Below are 19,804 nucleotides of genomic sequence, written 5' to 3' on the forward strand. Positions count from 1 at the left end.
TCTTTTAAGAATTAAAGAAGGTGATGAGTGGAAGACAGCTTTCAGAACACCTTTTGGTCACTACGAATATCGAGTAATGCCATTCGGACTCACCAATGCCCCTTCCATTTTTCAAAGGTTCATGGATTCTATCTTTTCCGATCTTTTGCAACAAACAGTAGTGGTTTATCTCGACGATATTTTAATTTTTTCTGTTCACCCAGAGGAACACTCTAAGCATGTTCGCCAAGTTCTAGAGCGACTCCGACAACACCATTTATTCTGCAAACCGGAAAAGTGCGAGTTTGACCAGACGGAAGTAAAGTACTTGGGGTATTGCATTAACCAAACCGGAGTCGCCATGGATTCAGACAAGGTGCAAGCTATATTGAATTGGCCATCTCCTTCTTCCATCAAGGAGACTCAGTGTTTTTTGGGATTAGCCAACTTCTATCGACAATTTATAGCAGACTTTGCACAGAGAACCAGCTATATTACTCAAACCCTTAAAAAAGACCATCTAAAAAAGGGCTTTTGTTGGACACAAGACGCAGAGTTAGCCTTTCAAGACTTAAAGAAAGCCTTTATTCAAGCCCCCATTTTACGACACCCAGACACCAGCGAACAATTCATTGTGGTCGCAGACGCATCCGAAAGAGCCATCGGGGCTGCCTTACTGCAAAGACAAGACGATGATGATCTAGAGCACCCGGTATTCTACCTTTCCCATATCTTATCCGACTCAGAACTGAACTATTCCGCGCTAGAACGTGAATTACTCGCCTTAAAGACCGCATGCACAGAATGGAGACACTTTCTGATGGGCTCGAAAGAACCCTTTGACGCCCGGACAGACCACAGAAATCTACAGTGCTTAAGAAACTTTCAGTGTCAGAATAGCCGGCAGGCTCGATAGGCTTTCTTTTTCAGCCAATATGACTTTTATATCACATACATCCCTGGTTCGCAGAACCTCCTGGCGGATGCCTTGTCCCGACGTTACCCTGAGTGCAGTGATTCTCCTGTTCAGAACCTATTTGACAATAACAAAATCATTGGTTTAGTACAGACTTTTTTAGACCAAGTCAGGTCCGAATATGCCCGTCTAGAAGACACAGAGTTGAATAAGTTGCGGCCGCAACTTCATAGAGATCAAGGGTATTACTATCATGATAAGGCCCTGTTCTTACCCATTAAACTAGTACAGACCGAAGCCTTACGTATGTGCCATGATTCCCCCATCGCAGGTCATCGAGGAATGAAAGCTACTCAAGAACTTCTGCTTCGCTCCTTCTGGTGGCCAACTCTCAAGACAGATACGGAAGAATATGTATCATCCTGTCCTATATGTGCTCAATCCAAGACACCCCGTACTAAACCAGTAGGTTTACTTCACCCACTACCAGTTCCCCCAGGACCATGGCACACCATCTCCACAGATTTCATGTGCTTATTACCCTCTTCAAATGGAAATCACGTAATAATGGTAACTGTGGACTCCTTCACTAAGATGGCTCACTTCACGGCCTTAAGAAAGTTGCCAACGGCAAAAGACTTAGGTGAAATCTTTACACAAGAAATCTTTCGACTTCATGGATTACCTCAGGTCATTATATCAGATAGGGGTCCTCAATATATCTCCCGATTCTGGAAACAATTCTGTAAGTCCTTAGGAATCGAAGTGGCCTTATCATCAGGGTTCCACCCGCAAACTAACGGACAGACGGAACGACTCAATCAAGGCCTCGAACAATATTTACGTAGCTTCTGCAATGCTACGCAGAGTAATTGGGCTACCTATTTACCGCTTGCAGAATTCTCCTACAACAACTCAATACACAGCGCCTTGAAAGTCTACCCTTTCTATGGCTCCTACGGTTTCCATCCTAAGGCCTTTCCAACTCCCCTGAAAGATACTTCCAATCTTCCAGCCATTTCCTCCTATGTTCGACAGCTACGGGGTGTCCAACGTGTTATCCATTCCAACCTTGTGGCCACTAAGTCACGCATGAGAAGATGGCTGATAAGAGACGTTGCGAGGCTCCTCACTATCAGGTCCATGATAAAGTGTGGCTTTCCTCTAGATTCCTCCCTCTCCGACTTACTCAGAACAAATTCAAACCCGGTTATTATGGTCCATTCCTGATTCTCAAGAAGATTAACCCAGTCTCTGTACGTCTTCGCCTGCCCCAGACTTGGAAGATACACCCTGTGTTCCATGTCTCTCAACTTAAACCTTACCTTCCTGATCCTTTCCACAGACAATTCTCTTGTCCTCCCCCTCTGTTGGTTGATAATGTGCCCGAGTATGAGGTCCAGGAAATCTGTGACTCTCGACCCTATGAGTGAGTGTTCCTGGGAAGATGCCCCTTCAGTTCATGCCCCTCTTTTGGTCCGTCGCTTTTTCCGGCTTTTCCCCCACAAACCTGGGGCCTCGGGGGGGACCTACTGTTGCGCCGCGGCGGCCGCGAGCACGGGCCGCGGCGGCGCAGCACACAGGGGCTGCAGCGGGCTGCGGTCGGACCGCGGGGGAAGCCGTGGCTCGGGTCAGGGGTCGCGGCACTCGCCGCGCTCCTTTTCTTCGGCCGCGGATTCCTGGATACACGCGGCAGGGCCAGAGGACCCAAATTGAGTCACGGTCCTTGCCGCGAGGGCAGCGTTTGCCGCGCTTAGGCGCACACATGAATTAAACATGGGAATTCTGGGTATCACTCTTTCCACCACTTACCGGTCACAACAGGCAAAAGCCGGATACCTGCACATGATGGTGCTTTTATGCAGGCCTTTTCCCTTTCCCGGCATGCTACCCACTTCCTCTCTTCCCAGCATGCATTGTTTCTTTTTGTTGGACGCATGTTCTTTATTCAATGTTATACTCTTTTCCCCAATCCAAGATGGTGGTGTTTCTACTTCCTGTTTCCTACTTCCTGTCTAGGGGTATATAAGGGGAATTCAGCTGCTTGTTCATTGCGTTGCAACACTCCTTTGGTGGTAGTCACGCTCCGGCTGGTTTCTTCTTGTGAATCCAGTATTTCCTGACCTGTCTTCGTCTCCAGTCTTCCTGTACTCTCGGATCCTCAGTTCTAACGCCCTTGAGCCCTCCTTCTGTTTCAGGGAGTTCTTTTTGGAGGTTTTTTACCCTATTGGGGTTTTTCCTCTGGGACTCCTTCTGGAGGGCACGGACTGTAGTGGCTTGTTATTGTCAAACAGCACCGTGGCTACCAGAAGGGGTCGCCCCTACCTCGGCCAGAGCAGAACCTGCCGGAACCGGGGTCGTTCCCCAACTCTCATCAACTTCGACGGTAAGCCCCGTGAAAACCGTGACAGATCCAGGTAGGAATGCTTGATCTCAGGACTACCACTTCCCACAAAAAGAAAAATCAGAGTGGGTGAGCTGCTGAACGTGACCCAATTCCCAATGTGGGAGGTACTCAATAAATGTAGACAGCTTTCAGCCACGTAGCATGCCCCACTATACTGGGCAGACCAAGCAAGACCTGAGAGGACTAAATAAACCTGTGAGGTGGTAAGAGGTTAAAAAGACTGAGCTCACATAATGTTTTGCGTGATTGCACTGCACCTATCCTAGATTTATGCTATTCATCTTTCCTTGAGAGACAGAGGGGAGAAAGATGGGGAATGGGAGTATAGCAAAGAAGTTGGGTGGGCACAGCATTTCCTGTATTCTCAAATACCACGAAGAAACTCTGACTTGGGTCAGCTGCTAGTATTGTGTAGTATTGCGTATCAAAGTGTATATAAAGTATTTTCTTTCTTGCAAAGGTAAAGACTGGGCTTCACATTCACTTTATTTGGTTGTGGATGGATTGTCAAGTTCTGAATTTGAGCGCCCCTTGTTATCTCCCTGAGAAGCCTGGGAATCCATGCCTGCAGAAGCTGTGTTTTCTATTTGGGGAACAGTCAACTAATGCACACCTGAACTCCGTTTGCTACCATCAGAGCAAGTTCCTTGCTTGCTTGGACATGATTGAATGCATACAGCCATAGAAGACATTGGATTGCATCATTAGGAGGGAATTTAAGGAGGTAAGCACAAAGTCTCAGCTACCAAGTACAGTGCTAAAAACTCTTCGAGCTAGTAAGAAAGAAAGTCACTCATTCTGCACCCTCATCCTCAATGGCCCAACAGAATAACCCCAGAGATTATAACGAACTAGTTCAGTAGATCTTTTTTCTCCCTTTACCAGGCTGAAGGGTGTGCAATGCTCAAAAGTTGTTGATCTTTTGTGACCAAAGCTTTTTTTGCTCCAGAGAATGCATTTTACTTCCACAAGGAGACCATTTAAGGGTGCAGAGGCCACAGCCAACTATTGCTGCACTGGAGGGTTGAGCCATTCACTCTTTCTGGACACAGTGCTGCTGCTCTGTTACATTGAGAGGGCAAGCAAAACTCCCTCGTTGGGAAAGAGTCTTGGGACCAAGTATCACTTCACTCGTGTGACTCAAAAGACTAGCACTGTGGGCTTTGCACGTAGCAGTTGAAAGGAATGGTGCGCCTAATCAGTAGATGTACTGCCTCACTGCACAAAGCAGCACACCAGCACTAGACACACAAAAATGCAAAGGAATATAAAACCCCGCTATGACAACCCAGATTTACAAGAGTTGGCACCAGTCTCTAAAGCAAAGAAATGGCCTCTCTGTGGTCAATTCTAGTAAGGAAGGTCCATCTCTCAGGGCTCTCTCCCCCCTGTATTCTCTCCTGGCTGTCCAATTGTTGGGATGGGAATATCCCATGCAAGGTATATGGACAAGGTCACCCAACTTCGAGTTTCTGACTACTGTTGGGTGTGTGGCGTCCAACTGTAGTAGCTCCTTTAAGGGGTGAAGTGCATAGCCTGTAAGGCTGTGGGCTGTATCCTGAGTGACTGCTCATCATTATGAACGTTTGCTGCGTTCCTGCATCTTTCAAGTTACTGAAGACTGTATACCTGATTCACACTCCTGTGTCCTTACTTACCGCTTGGCGTCCTTCCTCGTCTTCCATCTACATCCCTTCATTGATCCCAGCTTGGCTCGTTCATCCTGAAGTCGGGGCAGATCATTTCTTGGCATCAAGCTTGTCCAGTTCCTTGTCTCTCAGTAGCGTGTTCTTCAGGGTTGCGTCTTCCTGCATCAAAGGCAACAAGTAAGTCGCAATTTGTTTCCCTTGTTATTCTTTCTTTCACTGTAGATACAGATAAGTCAAAAAATCAAAAGCTCGAAAAAATCAAAGCCATCATGTGTCAATCTCAAAGTTCACTTTATTCTGCATTTGTCCCTTCATCCCGGTGAATCAGATTAGATCGGGTTCACGGTCAGTCGGCCTTAGAGGGAACCTGGGAATTAACTTTGTGCACATTTCACTCCTGCGAAAATGTAAGGTCCTGGCAACTGTGTGCAATCCTGGTATGCCTACTTTTACTTTCGTCTGGCTTGGCTTGCCCCTGAGAATTCAACCTGTCATGGGACCTGGAGCAGCAAAAGCAGTGGTGACAGCATACCATGTTATGTGATTTTATACTTTACCAGACCCTTATATCTGTGTCAGTAAGCATGCTGCCTACTGGCCCATCTGGTATATAGTTCTCCTTAAGTTAAACTCCCAACCATGCACTGATATCTCTTTTGCATGTTCGGTATATATGGTTGCACAGTGAGCTTGTGATACATGTGTGGTAGTATTACTGTGTGTGTGTGTGTGTGTGTGTGTGTGTGTGTGAATCTAAGTACTGTAAACAAAGGATACATTTTGGATGCCCCTGTTTTAGCATGGTACAAGATGAAAGATGAGGACAGTATATTCCTGTGCATGGGGTAGGGTGGAGATCTAGAGTCCGAGGTTGTGTCTGGTGAGCAGCCTGAAAAGGACACTTGAAAGACCAGTTCTAAAGTTTGAGACCATGAGCATACCTCTTCTGTCTTGAAAATGTTTACAAAGTGGAATTTAACCACCCCCACCTTGTTTGAGTTCCATGTTCCTCTTGACCAAGGAGGGGAGTGCCTGCAGAGTAGTTGAAGAGCTGCTGTGCAATCATAGCTGGTGTCTGCCTGACAGCCAGACTTTCCGAAGCAAGAGGATATCAGCTGAAGTCAGCATTCTCTGCTAGTGGAATTGAGAGACTCCTAGGAGCCTAGAATCATGCCTGCCCAAACAGCGAGGGAAGATGTGTCCCTGGCCTGGCAGGAGGAGAAACTGTCCAGAAGGTCCTCCTGATCTCTCTGTTATGGTTGAGAACAGCCACCACAGACTTTACCAACTTGAAGGGTGGCTTTGTCCGCAGTGTCATGAGTTGCTGTGTGCCATGAGCTGGTGCTTCCCACAACAAAGGAAGATGCGTTGCCACTGAGTGGAGCTCAGTTCATCTGAGAAGCAGCAACTGCACGTTGACGCTGAAGTGATCCAGAAGGCCTAGGAGGCCACGACTGGTTGTAAAGCCATTCTGTGATCTGCTGACCTGCTTTATTGTGATCATTCAAAAATGCTGAAGAGAAGCTGCCAATGAAAGCCTGATGGCCTTGGAGGCCCCAGATCTACTACACTGAAACCATCCATCACATGGGTGCAGAGCAGAGGCGGCCATGAGAACAGAAAGTACAGGCTGAAGCAGTCAATGCACCAGGCTTATGAGATCCCTGTGCAGGAACCTCAATGCCCTAACTACTACTGGAGCAAAGGCACTCAGGAGAAGTCAAGTGAGAGGACTTAAGACTTTCTGCCCACACTAATCATAGGATAACAACTCCTGTCTGGGTTGTGCATTTACCCCTGTGAGATCAATAGTGGACTACTCTGTGTTTAATTCATGCCACTGTGATAATATGGGGCTTGTAATTGATAAGGTCACCTGAATGAGGGGGGATCTTGTAGCACTCACTGAAAGCCAGGGATACAACCCTGAGTGGGTTAATCAAAATGTGTTTTGTTGTTTTTAATTTTGTTGTGTGATTAAAGTACTTGCTTTAAAAAAAAAGACATCCATTGGGCTCTGAGTTATTGCCCTCACCACTACCTCCCTGAGAAGCCTTTGACTGCTCAACTGCCCTACCTTGAGAATCGAGTGGAGGAGGCTTGTCCTTGGCCAAGTTTGCAGAGCCATAGTAGTAACTGCCCCAGGACGCCAGTGACAAACAACCTCAACCACCACAGTTAGGCCCCATCCACGCTATTACCTATTTGAATTAAAAAAAAGAACATAGAGCCAGATCTCACAAATTACATTTTTTGTGACTCTCAATTTGCGATTCGTAAAAGCTGATGTACAACAGTGTCTCAGACACTGTTTGCGAATCCTAAATGGGTTGCACGGACCGGTCTCATTACTATTCATGAAGCAGGTCACAATTTGTGATCCATTAGGAATGGCCGGCACTCACAGGGATGGTGGCCTGCTGGGGTCAGCAGACCATGTCTGTGACTGCTTTTTAAATAAAGCAGTTTTTTTTAACTACATCCTGTTTTCCTTAAAGGAAAATAGGAATGCATTTGAAAAATAAAAGTGAAATGTTTCAGATTCCTTTTTTAAGAGCAGGCATTGGTTCCTCGTTGAGCAACTAAGAAAGATGAGGACCCACATACAACAATTAGAGTAAAAATGTCTTTAATTAGTACTCCATTGGTCCAATTGAAGGCAAAGGACAAAATGACACGTCGAATAATGAGAGGTATAATAGAGTAGATCCAATCACTATTGGCAATCTCGTGCCACTCAAATGTTTATTTCTTTTGACCTGGTATTCGGATCTTTGATTAACGGTGATGAAAGACCATGAACACGATATTGCCTTGAAAAGGCCCCAGGTGAAATAGCTATAGGGGGCGAAACACGTGTCTGCTGTTCTCATTTGATCCCATATATTGTGATTGGATCTACTCTATTATACCTCTCATTATTCGACGTGTCATTTTGTCCTTTGCCTTCAATTGGACCTGTGGAGTACTAATTAAAGACATTTTTACTCTAATTGCTGTATGTGGGTCCTCATCTTTCTTAGTTGCTCATTTACTTCATGAAAAGGGGCTCTGGTCCATACCCCTTAATTTGGGAGCACCCACTCATAATAATTTGTTCCTTTGAATTGGGCATTCAACAGGAAGGAAATACTATTGGACCTAACGCTAAAAGGTATTGGTTCCTCGTTGCCAATCATAAAGGGGAAGCAGCCCCATGTGGACCCCTTTCCATTTGCAACTGGCTTACCACCTACTTGAAGTAGGCGGTAAACTGCGATTGTTTACAGGTCGCATTCTGGTCACAAAACAATCGTACATCCTCCTGCGATTTGCTATTAAGAAGAGAAGCCCTTGGCATGCTCCTTCCTAATAGCGACTCAGAAACCCTATTTTGCGATTCAGTAACAGGTTATTGACTTGCAAAATAGGGTTGATACATGCTACAACTCTTTTTAGCGGTCGCAAACGGGCTGTGCTTGCGACAGCTAAAAATGGTCGTACATCTTTCCCCAAGTTATTTCTTCTTGATCATTTTCATCCTCATATCCTCTTTCTAGATACCTAACTCTCTTTTTTTAGGTCTACTGGAGATTCTATTGGGGTGTCGTACTGTCCTGTGCTCATCCAATGCAGATGATTGTCTTCCTTCGGACTGTTCATAAATTTCTTTGTACATGCACTAAGCCAACTTTTATGCGTGTTTTTCTTACCTGGCCTTGTACACTGCTTAAGTTACTATTTGTTACATTGCTTTATAAAGCGCTCTGTTGCTCTGGGGTCTCCTATACCATACACAAAACCAATGCTTAACTTGTGTTTGTTGTTTCCGGTGCGGAGAACCAGCACTTATTTTTGTGGGCCGGCACTTATTTTTCTGCCTCAAGCGTATACTGTGAGCAAAAGACACATATGGAAGGGAGGAGAAGAGAAAAATGAAAAAGCGTCACAATGAGAGAAAGCAGAAAGCTGCTAGCGTGAGCTGAAGGGCAGGGAGTGGCTTTAAGTGGATTGAAGAAGCCTGAGATGGCTTCAGGATTACGTTGCCTCAGTATTCTGCGTTCGCACATTTAATTGCAGCAGCCGCGTGTTTAAGAGGAGGGCTTTGGGCACAGGCACATTTTTATTTACAAATTAAGCACTGCACAAAACATACAAATTAAAACAATAAATAGTATGTGTTCTTAATTATCAAAAGGTATTTGTTCTGAGCGGACCAAAAATGAAATTACAAAAGGAAACGATCCCTCCCCTGAGACCTAAGACCAAACTGTGTAGAGCAAGGATACTCAAAGTACGGTCCGCGGGTCTCATGCAGCCTCTCTGACCTTTACATGCGGCCCCTGGGGCAACAGGAGCACTGGGCAGCTGTTTGCTCGACTCCGTACTAACAAATATTAAATACACACACAATCATTTATTTCAAACTTAATTGGTGTTAAAGGAAGTAACTAGGGACTCCTGCACTTAACTTTAGAAACACCTTCATGTTTAAAGACATCTTGCAGCATAAGTGTAAAACTAAGACAGTCTCTTCAATATTAATTAAGTGTATTTAGTTAACATGCAGAACCTTTTCGCCTTAGTACAATTTATTTTATCAGTGCATTGAGATGTATTTATTTTATAGTGATAGTTTTCAAACATAAATTTGGAAACATTAATTATTTCCCTTACCCTGAGAACACCACCAATAGTAAATTAAAGAGGCAAGTCACTTGGTATGTGCACTTTATGGGTGGCCTGGGTTCCTATCACACATAAACAACATTATAGTTTATTAAATCAAACATAGAAGCAGGTTTTGTGCAGCGCACACCATGAATCATGTATTTCGAGGTCATCTTAAATGTGATAATGCAGAAAAAGGATGGAAAGTGACACTAAACAATTGGACTAGGAATCACACAATTTGGAAAAGTGGGTAAGCCAGGATTAATTCCAGGTTTTCTGGTTTCCCATAGTTTATTTCACCCACTAGAGGTATATCCTTTGCTTCCCCTACACCTACCTTGCCACCAACCCCCCTAGTCTCCCTACCCGACTGCCACCTCCTTGGCATCAATGTGGCCCCCAGGCACGTCACAGACCAAACTTTTTGGCCCCTGGGAAAATGTTTGCGAGTACCCAAGGTGTAGAGCAACAAATCTGGACGGTGGGTCCAGAGCACGTCACCGCCTAGAGGCCATTTTGAAAGCAAACCACTGCACTGCAAATGCTGCATCTGCCCTCATGGTATCTCCCATTGCCATGACGTGGGCCTGTATCCATTTTAAAGTTTGATCTCACTGCGAATCTCTTCGGGGCAAAAATCAATGGAAAAGCCATCACCACACAGAGCAATGACACCGACACTTCAGGACGACAGCCCAGGGCACGAAATCAATGCATCCATGAGGCGCCTTCCCGGGAGGCAGTTCTTATCACATCTCCATTATTTATGAAGTGTAAATACCAGGGAATGTCTCCATCACACCGCTGCCTACACGTTATATAACGCAAAGCACCCTTGTTTTCAAGGATTTGGATTCATGCTAATTGCCTTATTTGAGTACATACTAATTCATGTAATAAGGATAGCTTTAGTCGCATATGAGTTCTGTCAGTATTTTAAAGGGATGAAGGCATAGGTCATGGAAAAGTTGAAGTTGTTTTATTTCATCTAATATGCCAGCTCAACGATTTGTGTCTGCAGACGCTTGTGCGCCCTTACAGATTGAATATGGAGTATCCAAGAGTTCCTTTGTAATGTTGGCCTTCTATATTTCCAATTTCCGCACCTTGACCTGCTTGGAATGGAGGCCTTGAAATTTAGCAGGCGTGTGTGCATAGCTGCCAAGTTTTCCAGGACCATGCGTGACGTGGTGTTCCAGTCCGGATTTTTTCCTTTCAATTCTGGGAAATGTAGTCCTGTTTTATAGCAGCAAAAAAAAGACTACAAGTCTCAGAATTTAAGGGAAAAACCTGGACTGGAGCAGAACATCACGCATGGTCCTGGGAAACGGCAGGGCTGTGTGCGCGTGAGGAGCAGCACAGCAACGTCACTCTTTCTTTGACAAATTATTCGAAGCAGGTAATGACATAACATTTTTATAATACATAAGGTTCTATAATCGCCAGTCTCTAATTTCTTTATAATCGCGACTTGGGACGCACCAAGTCACCGATTATAAAGAAAAGAAGTCAGAACTCACCTATTATAAATTATTACAATCGAGTTCTGATATAATTCCTGATGCCAGCAGCCTGGTGAAAAACAGGTCAGATTACAGCTGGGTAAAGCAACGAAAACAGAACATTGCTTTTCTTTCTTCTGCTCTATTTTTTAGGTTACAGTGACACGCAGAGAGAACATGTTTATTTTTTGCACTCCTTAAATGGAGAACACATAGACTTTCTGCATTTTTTTTTAAACTGACCTGTATTGAGCCGTCTCTAACATCTGTTTGCAAAAAAATAACTAACAGGTTTTTGATGTGTTTAATTTTGCACTTGAGGATTTATTTTTATTCGTCATGTTTGAAACATGTTCGCTCTTTCATATGAAAGACCTACACCCAAAGGTTTTAAGTGGTTTGTGCCTAAGGTGATGGTGTGACCATGATTTATATGGGATAAAGTACACCTTGGCGTACATGATAAAGATATTGCAAATCATCTCAGCCTTCGGCCTCGTTTCTCTGTATGGTTATAGAACTAATTGGTAATTTGCAATATCCTTATAATGTACAGCAGAGGGTATTTTATCCCTTATATTACAGTCATCGTCTGACATCTGGATACAGCCCTCAATATTAGTCTTTCACACATAATGGGCAATATAAAATGCAATTAACAAATATCATGGTTTGTAGCAAACACTCCTCACAAACATACACCTAATTCTTAATTGTGCGTATTTCCTTATGTGGATAACAGATGAGTACAGCTTGGGAGCTTATGGCTGCAACTTCACTGTTTTACCTTATCTATCAGCTGTATCTGAGGCCACTAGCTGCCACCTGCTGTTCTCACGCTAGACCGTGTTGGCCTCCAGGGTGAGATGTGAAACTGAATTTGTTCTTCAATTAATCAGTAGCAATCTATTGCAGTATCACCCTTTACATACACAGACACACTTCTGACCTTTGGGTCAATTTACCTCTGCTAACTAACCTTTGGGGTCGCTCCAGAGCTTTGCATTTCCACCTTTCTTTGTGACAATCATGTTTTCCCTGCGGGTTGGTTCATTCCTCTGTATTTCACTTAAATTTACATGCTGATGATACTCAGAACCTCGAGCAGGTCAGGGGTTTCCAGGCTGCCTACCAGTCAACTTCCAAGCCGGCTTACTGTAATCAAGTCACAGTGTTGTTTTAATTGTTTGAAACCTAAAGCAGAAGACAGAGATACTTGCACACTTCATTGATTCCCAAATCTGTCAAGATCCTTTCTGTTTCACACTACTTGGCGAAAAGTCAAAGCCAGTAGGGAGTGGTTAAATGGGCACAAGGCAGTGATTTGACCATAGCCTTAATGCACGAAGCAGTGGAAAAATGGGATGAATAAATGTGCTTTCTGAACATAGAATAGAACTATTTTAGTATCTTCTTCAGTATGATTTGGGGGTCTGAATTCGTTATCCAGCCGGCTATGGCGAAGAGAGGGAGGCCTGAGTGAGTCTTAAAAATGTGTGAAAGACATTTTACACAAGAGGAAGGAGGTCAATTACAGTTTGAGAGAGCACAAGCACCGCTCCAGAAAGTCAATTCCCTAGGCCCACCAAACTCATGGCTCCTTTGCTCCATGTAGGGCTTGGGGAAGTGCTAGGTGTACACCAATGGAGTTCAAGCTGGCTCTGCCAATGTAATTCCTTGACCCAATGGCTCATCTGTCAAATGGCCGTCAGTGTATAGTGACAGCTGTCCGGCTTCATTAGGGTGGGATGACCATCACTTTGTTTCCTTGCCCGGGACTGTCATGTGATGGATCCCCCATACCCTGTGCAGATGGAAAACTCTCTACCGTTCTGCCATGGCTTTTTGTATCCTAAAAGTAAACTCCCAATTTAGAAGTTCGTTTTTAGAAAACAAAATCTTAAGATGGGCCACATAAATATGGTCCCTACTCAGCAAAGTGTTGGCTCCTTTTCAGAAACCGCTGGAGCATCATCTCAAATAAAGGTGCACGATCCCCTGTTGTCTGCGGGATCTCTAAATATGGCAGGCACTCTTCCAACAGGAGAGTGGGGGACATCACCTCCCCTAGCTTGGCAGGCCTGCTCTGTCAGTGATTGGTTGGTTATTTTGTGATCTGGAGAACAGCTGATTAAAGACTCTGAAAGCTGAAGATAAAAGCAGTGACTCTGGGCTAACGGTAAGGAGTATTACCTTCACCTTCTCTGCCACAGACAGGAGGGTTCCCAGGCACTACCTAGTGCTAAAATCATGATTCAACCCCTATTACTTCCGAAATATCAGTGAAGTTAGAATCTGGAAATGAAAACCTTTTGCATGGTATTCACCCAGATGTTTGCCTTGACCGTATTTGTTGACCTTAGCGCTCTCTGCAATTTACCTCTGCTAACTAACTGTAAATTGATGTGCTCCTCATTTAAACACAATGAAACTGGCATAACCCTGTCTGGCATATTTAACTTACCTCTAAGTCTCTAGTATGTGGCACCAATGTGTACCCAAGGCCAGTAAGTTAAACATCATAAATGGACTGAAACCCTCATTGTGCCACCCACACAAGTGGCAATGTAAACATGTCTTTAGGCCTGTCAAAACTAGCCTGGCGGTGGCAAGTTCAACTGCACATTCAATCTATCAAAATAACCCCCTTTGACAGGCCTAAAATGTCATTTTAAATATTTGTGTGTCACCCCTAAGCAGTCCTTACTGTCCATAAAGCAGGGTGCATAGTTTTTAAAAGTAGGACATCTAAAAGGTTAGTGTTAAACATATCCTTACAGTGACTAGCACCTCAAAACTATTTTCACTGTGGCAAGATTGGCTGTTTCATAGGAAAACACTAGGATGCAACATCAAGTACTAATATTGTACCTCAGACATGACACTTGCTTTGCCCTTGCCCAGCCCGGCCTCCATCACAGTGTCCTCTTATTGACATCAGAGATTTCGATATGGCTGGAGTGTCAAGACCTGCTTGGCATGCCTGCTGGGGTTCTTCATGTGACACTGGGGATGCACTTCAAAAGGAGGGAAACAGAATGACAAAACAGTGTGTGTATCCACTGTCTGGTTACTCAACTCAACTTTTATTGTACAATGGTTCTGTCTCTGAGTTCGTTGTGGGTACAGAGACTTTTTAAAACTGGATTTTAGTGTTAGGTGTGGGAGGACACTAAGGGGCTCATTCTGAGCCGGGTGGGCGGCGGGCGCCGCCGGCTGGGCGGATACCGCCGAAAGACCGCACCGCGGTCAATAGACCGCGGGGGTCATTTTGACTTTCCCGCTGGGCCGGCGGGCGATCGCCAGAAGATCGCCCGCCGGCCCAGCGGGAAAGCCCCTGCAACGAGGAAGCCGGCTCCGAATGGAGCCGGCGGAGTTGCAGGGGTGCGACGGGTGCAGTAGCACCCGTCGCGATTTTCACTGTCTGCATAGCAGACAGTGAAAATCTTTGTGGGGCACTGTTAGTGGGCCCCACGACACCCGTTCCCACCATCCTGTTCCTGGCAGGTTTTACCACCAGGAACAGGATGGCGGGAAGGGGGTCGGAATCCCCATGGCGACGCTGCAAGCAGCGCCACCATGGAGGATTCTCTGGCCCAGGGGAAATCCGGCGGGAAACTGCCGGATCCCCATTTCTGACCGCGGCTTTACCGCCGCGGTCAGAATGGGCACTGAAGCACCGCCATCCTGTTGGCGGTGCTTCCGTTGCCCGTGGCCCTGGCGGATTAGGACCGCCAGGGTCAGAATGAGGGCCTAAGATTACCATAGTACACCCCTTCCACGGGGCCCCAACCCTCAGAGCACCAGTTTAGTGTATCTGGAGAGTTGAAAATCCAAAAAGCGGTGGGATAAGCCGTGGAAATCTTTACCCATTGGTGTCTTCAGGGGCCATTCCCTCCCACTGTCTAGTACCAGGCATGTGGCACCTCCAGGCACCCACTTCAAAACACCCCTGGACTAATAGAAGGTCAGAAGAGTATTGAACCAGCTCTGAGAGACCTGTGAAGAGCTTAGAAGACTGGATCCAATCTCCCTCTTTTACTTAGGACAAAGAAGTGGACTCCAAGGTTCATAAGACTGACCTATTATTAAAGATACATGGACACAAGTAGCTACAAGAGGCATTTTCCTGCAACTGCCCAGCTGACCAGTGGTATCTGGACCTCCACTAGACCTTTCTCTTGGCCTCTCTTTCTGTCAACCTGTAAGACTCTTAAGCATCCCCTGAAGTCCCGTGGGGCTCTAGAAGAGTGGTGAATTGGGACTTCAGGACAAAAGTTAGAAGGTAAAATCTTTGATCAGGATTAACCTGGCTAGTGTATCTGACGCGTGCTTCATCACGGACAGCGTCAAATTGTGTCTAGGTCCTTTTCTACCACGACCATTGACTATCATTGGCATAGTGTGCTTCTTGGTGCTGTTTCTACTTAAAAGTTATATCTCCATTCCCAAAAGTGGATTTTTGTTATTTTGCCATCATTTTGTTTATTGAATTGTACTCTATTTTTTCTAATTAATTTTGGGATTCTTATTATTTTGCATTTTGTCTTTATTACTGTTTTAGTACTGTATAAATATCTTACACGTTGCCTCTAAGTTAAGTATTTCTACTCTCTGCCAAAGATATAGGGTATTGAGCTCAGGTTTATTTTGTGACTTTAGTGGTTCACCGTGACAAAGATAGTGATTATTACTTGCAGTGTACTTACACATCACTTAACTAATAACCAGTTTCTTACGATCCCCATATTAATGGAAGACTGGCTCTAGGATGCCACATAGGTTTTAGATTGGCCGATGGTGGCTCAGTGATCAGGATTGCAAAGATAAACTATAACACTTGAGCAATAGATGACACTTCTGCAATAGAGGACAAATCATCTAAACGATGGCTCAGTGATCTGAATGCTCACCACTGACTAACGTGGTGTTTGGAGATCAGGAAAATGAACCTGACAAAACAAACTCAACTTTCTATACATCCCAGCAGCCCATAAATAGTATAACAACAACTTCCATAATTTACACCTCTTGGAGTACTTAGCACTGTATTAAAATCAAAAGTCGAACTAAGTAATATGGTAGCTACTGGACTGCTGGCCTAGTATCACAAAAAGTTGGTAAATATATACAAGTCATTATCATTCCCATAATTTTTCCGTTTATTGCTACTGCCATGGAACCCCTCCTGTTTTATGATATTGATTTAATATCTCAGGGAAACAGTAAAGTCCAAAAACCTGTGCCATTCATACAACCTACCATTGCACATCATACCATAGAAAGGGATAAGCCACTAGAGTACTGTTACTGACCACATTAGTGACTCTCTCAACTCAAATATTTGTTTCATCCTAATTGTCTAAATTAAAATAGAAGTGAGGCTCTAAGGATATGTTGGGCTGGGTATTATTTGGTTAATTGGATAAAGCACAGTGAATTCATACCGTCAAGCATTTATTCTCATGTGCTAGATAATGGATCACGCATGGAATTAAAAACCCTCAAGTAATGACGAGGCCAAAGGGAGCAGAAATCAAAGAGAGGAAAGATAGTAAGGTAGCTGAGGGCTTGTCTCATTCTTCTAGGTTCGCAAATCACTAGCTATGCCATGGATTTAGAGCAAGAGGGTTTCCTCTGTGAGTTTTGTACTCTGGTGACCTGAGAGGAACCTTTATGTTACTAAATGGACACCTGTGTTAATAAATAGGGACTTGTTACCTATTTGCTAAGGCATTTTTGCAATAGCTCTTACTAATCTTCAGCATTGGGATTTCCCCCAAACAGCGCTACTGCAATAAGGATGTCAAACAAAGATGAATTAGCCCTTTCCTGATTACTCCAAGAGATAAAGGCTGAAGACTGTTTCATGTTTAATGGTGGTTCTGTGGCGAGTTTCAGAGTGAGTACCAAAATTGTAATTGTAAATGTACATTTTATTTATATAGCGCATACTACCTTGATGAGAAGCACTGTCTGGGATTAGTCAGAGAATGGAGGAAGAGGCAGACGTTGAAGATGTTTTTCATTCAATAACTGAGATGTATCAGGACCTACCCACACATCTAAATATACAGTGAAATGTGTAAATACACAGACACATTATAATTATGGAACTTTCTGTACACGGCACAGCCCCCCGTATTTATACACCTATGTGAGCACACATAGTGATTTGTACATGGACAGAAATTCATTTGTGAGTGGCCAATAAATATATATAGACTTTTAAATAATGGATTTTTCATATATATTTATGTAACTCCTTATAAATGGAAGTATTATCCCATGGACATAGAGACAGTTTTATCACAAAGCTGCTCACAACTCTGTTGTCCTACGCGGATGCGGTATGGCAAGATATCCAGCACGTAATGTCCCAGTGCAAATGGTTGTCAGAGGATTGTAACTGGATGCTGGATAATGCAGATCAGCAGTTTTCGCAAACCACTCACTAGATGACACGGTGATCGGTGTATCAATATTATGGACTTGTCAGTACAGATAAGGTTGGATTTTGGCAACTATTGTGCAGACTGCAGACATTTTAGGGATCCAAACAGCTTTAGTCCAAGTCTATGTCCACTTGTTATTGCACAAAGTACCCCTGCATCTGTTTGTAATTCATCCATGCCTGCACTATTGACCGCTGTAAAAAGCTCTCTTTTACTACATCAAACCAGCCCATCGACTGACCTTGACAAAGGACTCAGTCAGGACTCAGTCAGCCAAGGAAATGTTCAAAATTACTTTCTTGCAATTATGGACCTGGCTGACAAGGCGGTCATGATAATACTTGGTACTTGAGTAGCCTCCTGTGGTATTGTGTTAAGAAAAAAAAACTTTAATGTATTTAAAATGTGTCATATAATTTATGTCATTGTACATTTGCTTCCTTTTCTCTTTGTTTACTTTTGTTATGTAACATGGTATCTTCCAGCTGCCCCTGGTCCAACAACGGTACTGCCTAGAATGTGGAGAGTTGGCAGTTGGTGAAGGCGCAGAGCAGGAGTGGCTGGAGTTTTTTCTTCCCACTGACTTAAATTAATGAATACGGATTACTGCCTTTCCCTCTTGGCATTTTATTCCCATTTTTTACTTCATTTTTGGCGATGAGGATGGGATGAGGTTATAATGGTTTCAAAACAAATTGAGCATCAGAACTCTGCATGGAAGACTTAAGAAAATCCAAGAGTGCCTTAAAGACTGTTCAATTAGTTGAAGCAAAGATGGCAACAAAAGGGCACACTGGACCATCTAAGTCTAAACTGTTATGCTATAGATGTAATTCCTCGTCACATTTAGCTAATAGCAAAGATTGCCCAGCCCTTAATGTGTTATGTAAAAAATGTGGTAAGAAAGGGCACTTTGCCAGGTGTGAAAGTGAATGAAATTGGGGATGGTTGCAGTGATGATGATGAAGAGAGATCGTTTATTTTACAAGTTGTCAATGATGTAAACTGTAATGTACGCTGTGAATATCCTATTGATGTTGTTGATGTGAATGGGGTCAAGGTTTCCATGATGATGGATTCAGGTGCAAAATTGACTCTGATTTCGGAGTCTGATCATTTAAAAATGTTTGTCAACAAAGTAACTCTTCAACCTCCAGATGTTATGCCTTTTAGTTATGGAGGAAAACCTATTGAGTTGAAAGGATATTTTGAGGCTAAGATCACGTTCAAAGGGAATACCATTGAAGGAAAGATTTATGTTCCTGTTGTGGGTGATACTATTTTGGGTTGGCCCCATCATAAATTGCTTAATATTGTATTGAACCCTAATGCAGTCCCTCAAGTTCAAGTTCAAAAGGTCTGTGCTTGAGGTGAAGATCTTATGAATGAATTTCCTGATGTTTTTTCCAATAAAATTGGGTGTGTAAAAGGGTACAAGCACCGCATTGTGCTGAAAAAAGGAGCTATACCTATAGCATGTAAGGTTAGAAACATTCCACACCTCCCCTCTAACACCAATTCACATTTAGTTGGCTTCTTGATCATCTGTTGACTGAGTAACTGAAAATGTTGTTTATTTGTCAACTTCTGTATCCTTGGATAGAGATCAAATGTCTTGTAGTACAAGGTCTGCCCGTCCTTCTCTCCTGTTGTCTTTTATTTATCCACCTAAACTCTCTCTTTTTCCTCTAAGCGATTATCAGCTTGTAACAAATTTATTCTGGGTATGGATCATTGTTTTTGGCCTCAATATTCTCAAGACTGTTCTTCTTGGGACTAATTTTGTGCTACTTAAAAACATCTCAAATTAACAACTACGAAGAGTGGATGCTCACCAGAACTCTTCAAAAAGCTGTACTTTGTTTATGTATATTACAACTTCTTGCTTTCAATATATTCCAAGAACACTACAGAAAGGTTGACCTCAAAACCACAGGACAATGTACTATAATATATTGGCTCCACCATTGTAGCCTGCTCAATGCTGCTTGTTTGCAAATTGGTAAGAACGTTCATTGAAGCCTAATATTAGGTTTGATATAAAATGTTATTGTCCCCACACTTTAGGTGTTCAGAATTGAACATAAAACATTGGTCACTGTCTTTGATTCTGTGCTCCTCTGTGACATATTTTATACAAAATAGCAAAATCATAGGTCAGTGCGTGACTTGGTGTCAAATGTTTTCTGGGATAACCTCCATATTCTGAACAAACTCCTGAAAACTGAGATTTTGCAGTCGAT

General features: G+C 43.6%; 1 protein-coding gene across 1 annotated transcript in view; it reads right to left on the reverse strand.

The window, feature by feature from the left end:
• LOC138261246 (E3 SUMO-protein ligase KIAA1586-like) overlaps nt 1-19,804 on the reverse strand; it is a 318,042-nt gene that overhangs the window by 119,317 nt on the left and 178,921 nt on the right. Inside the window, exon 3 of the mRNA XM_069210012.1 lies at nt 4,961-5,110. The gene's annotated coding sequence lies outside the window, so the exon portion shown is untranslated. The remainder of the gene's footprint in view (nt 1-4,960; nt 5,111-19,804) is intronic.

This window comes from Pleurodeles waltl, chromosome 10 (assembly GCF_031143425.1).
Source record: "Pleurodeles waltl isolate 20211129_DDA chromosome 10, aPleWal1.hap1.20221129, whole genome shotgun sequence".
Taxonomy (NCBI): Eukaryota; Metazoa; Chordata; class Amphibia; order Caudata; family Salamandridae; genus Pleurodeles; species Pleurodeles waltl.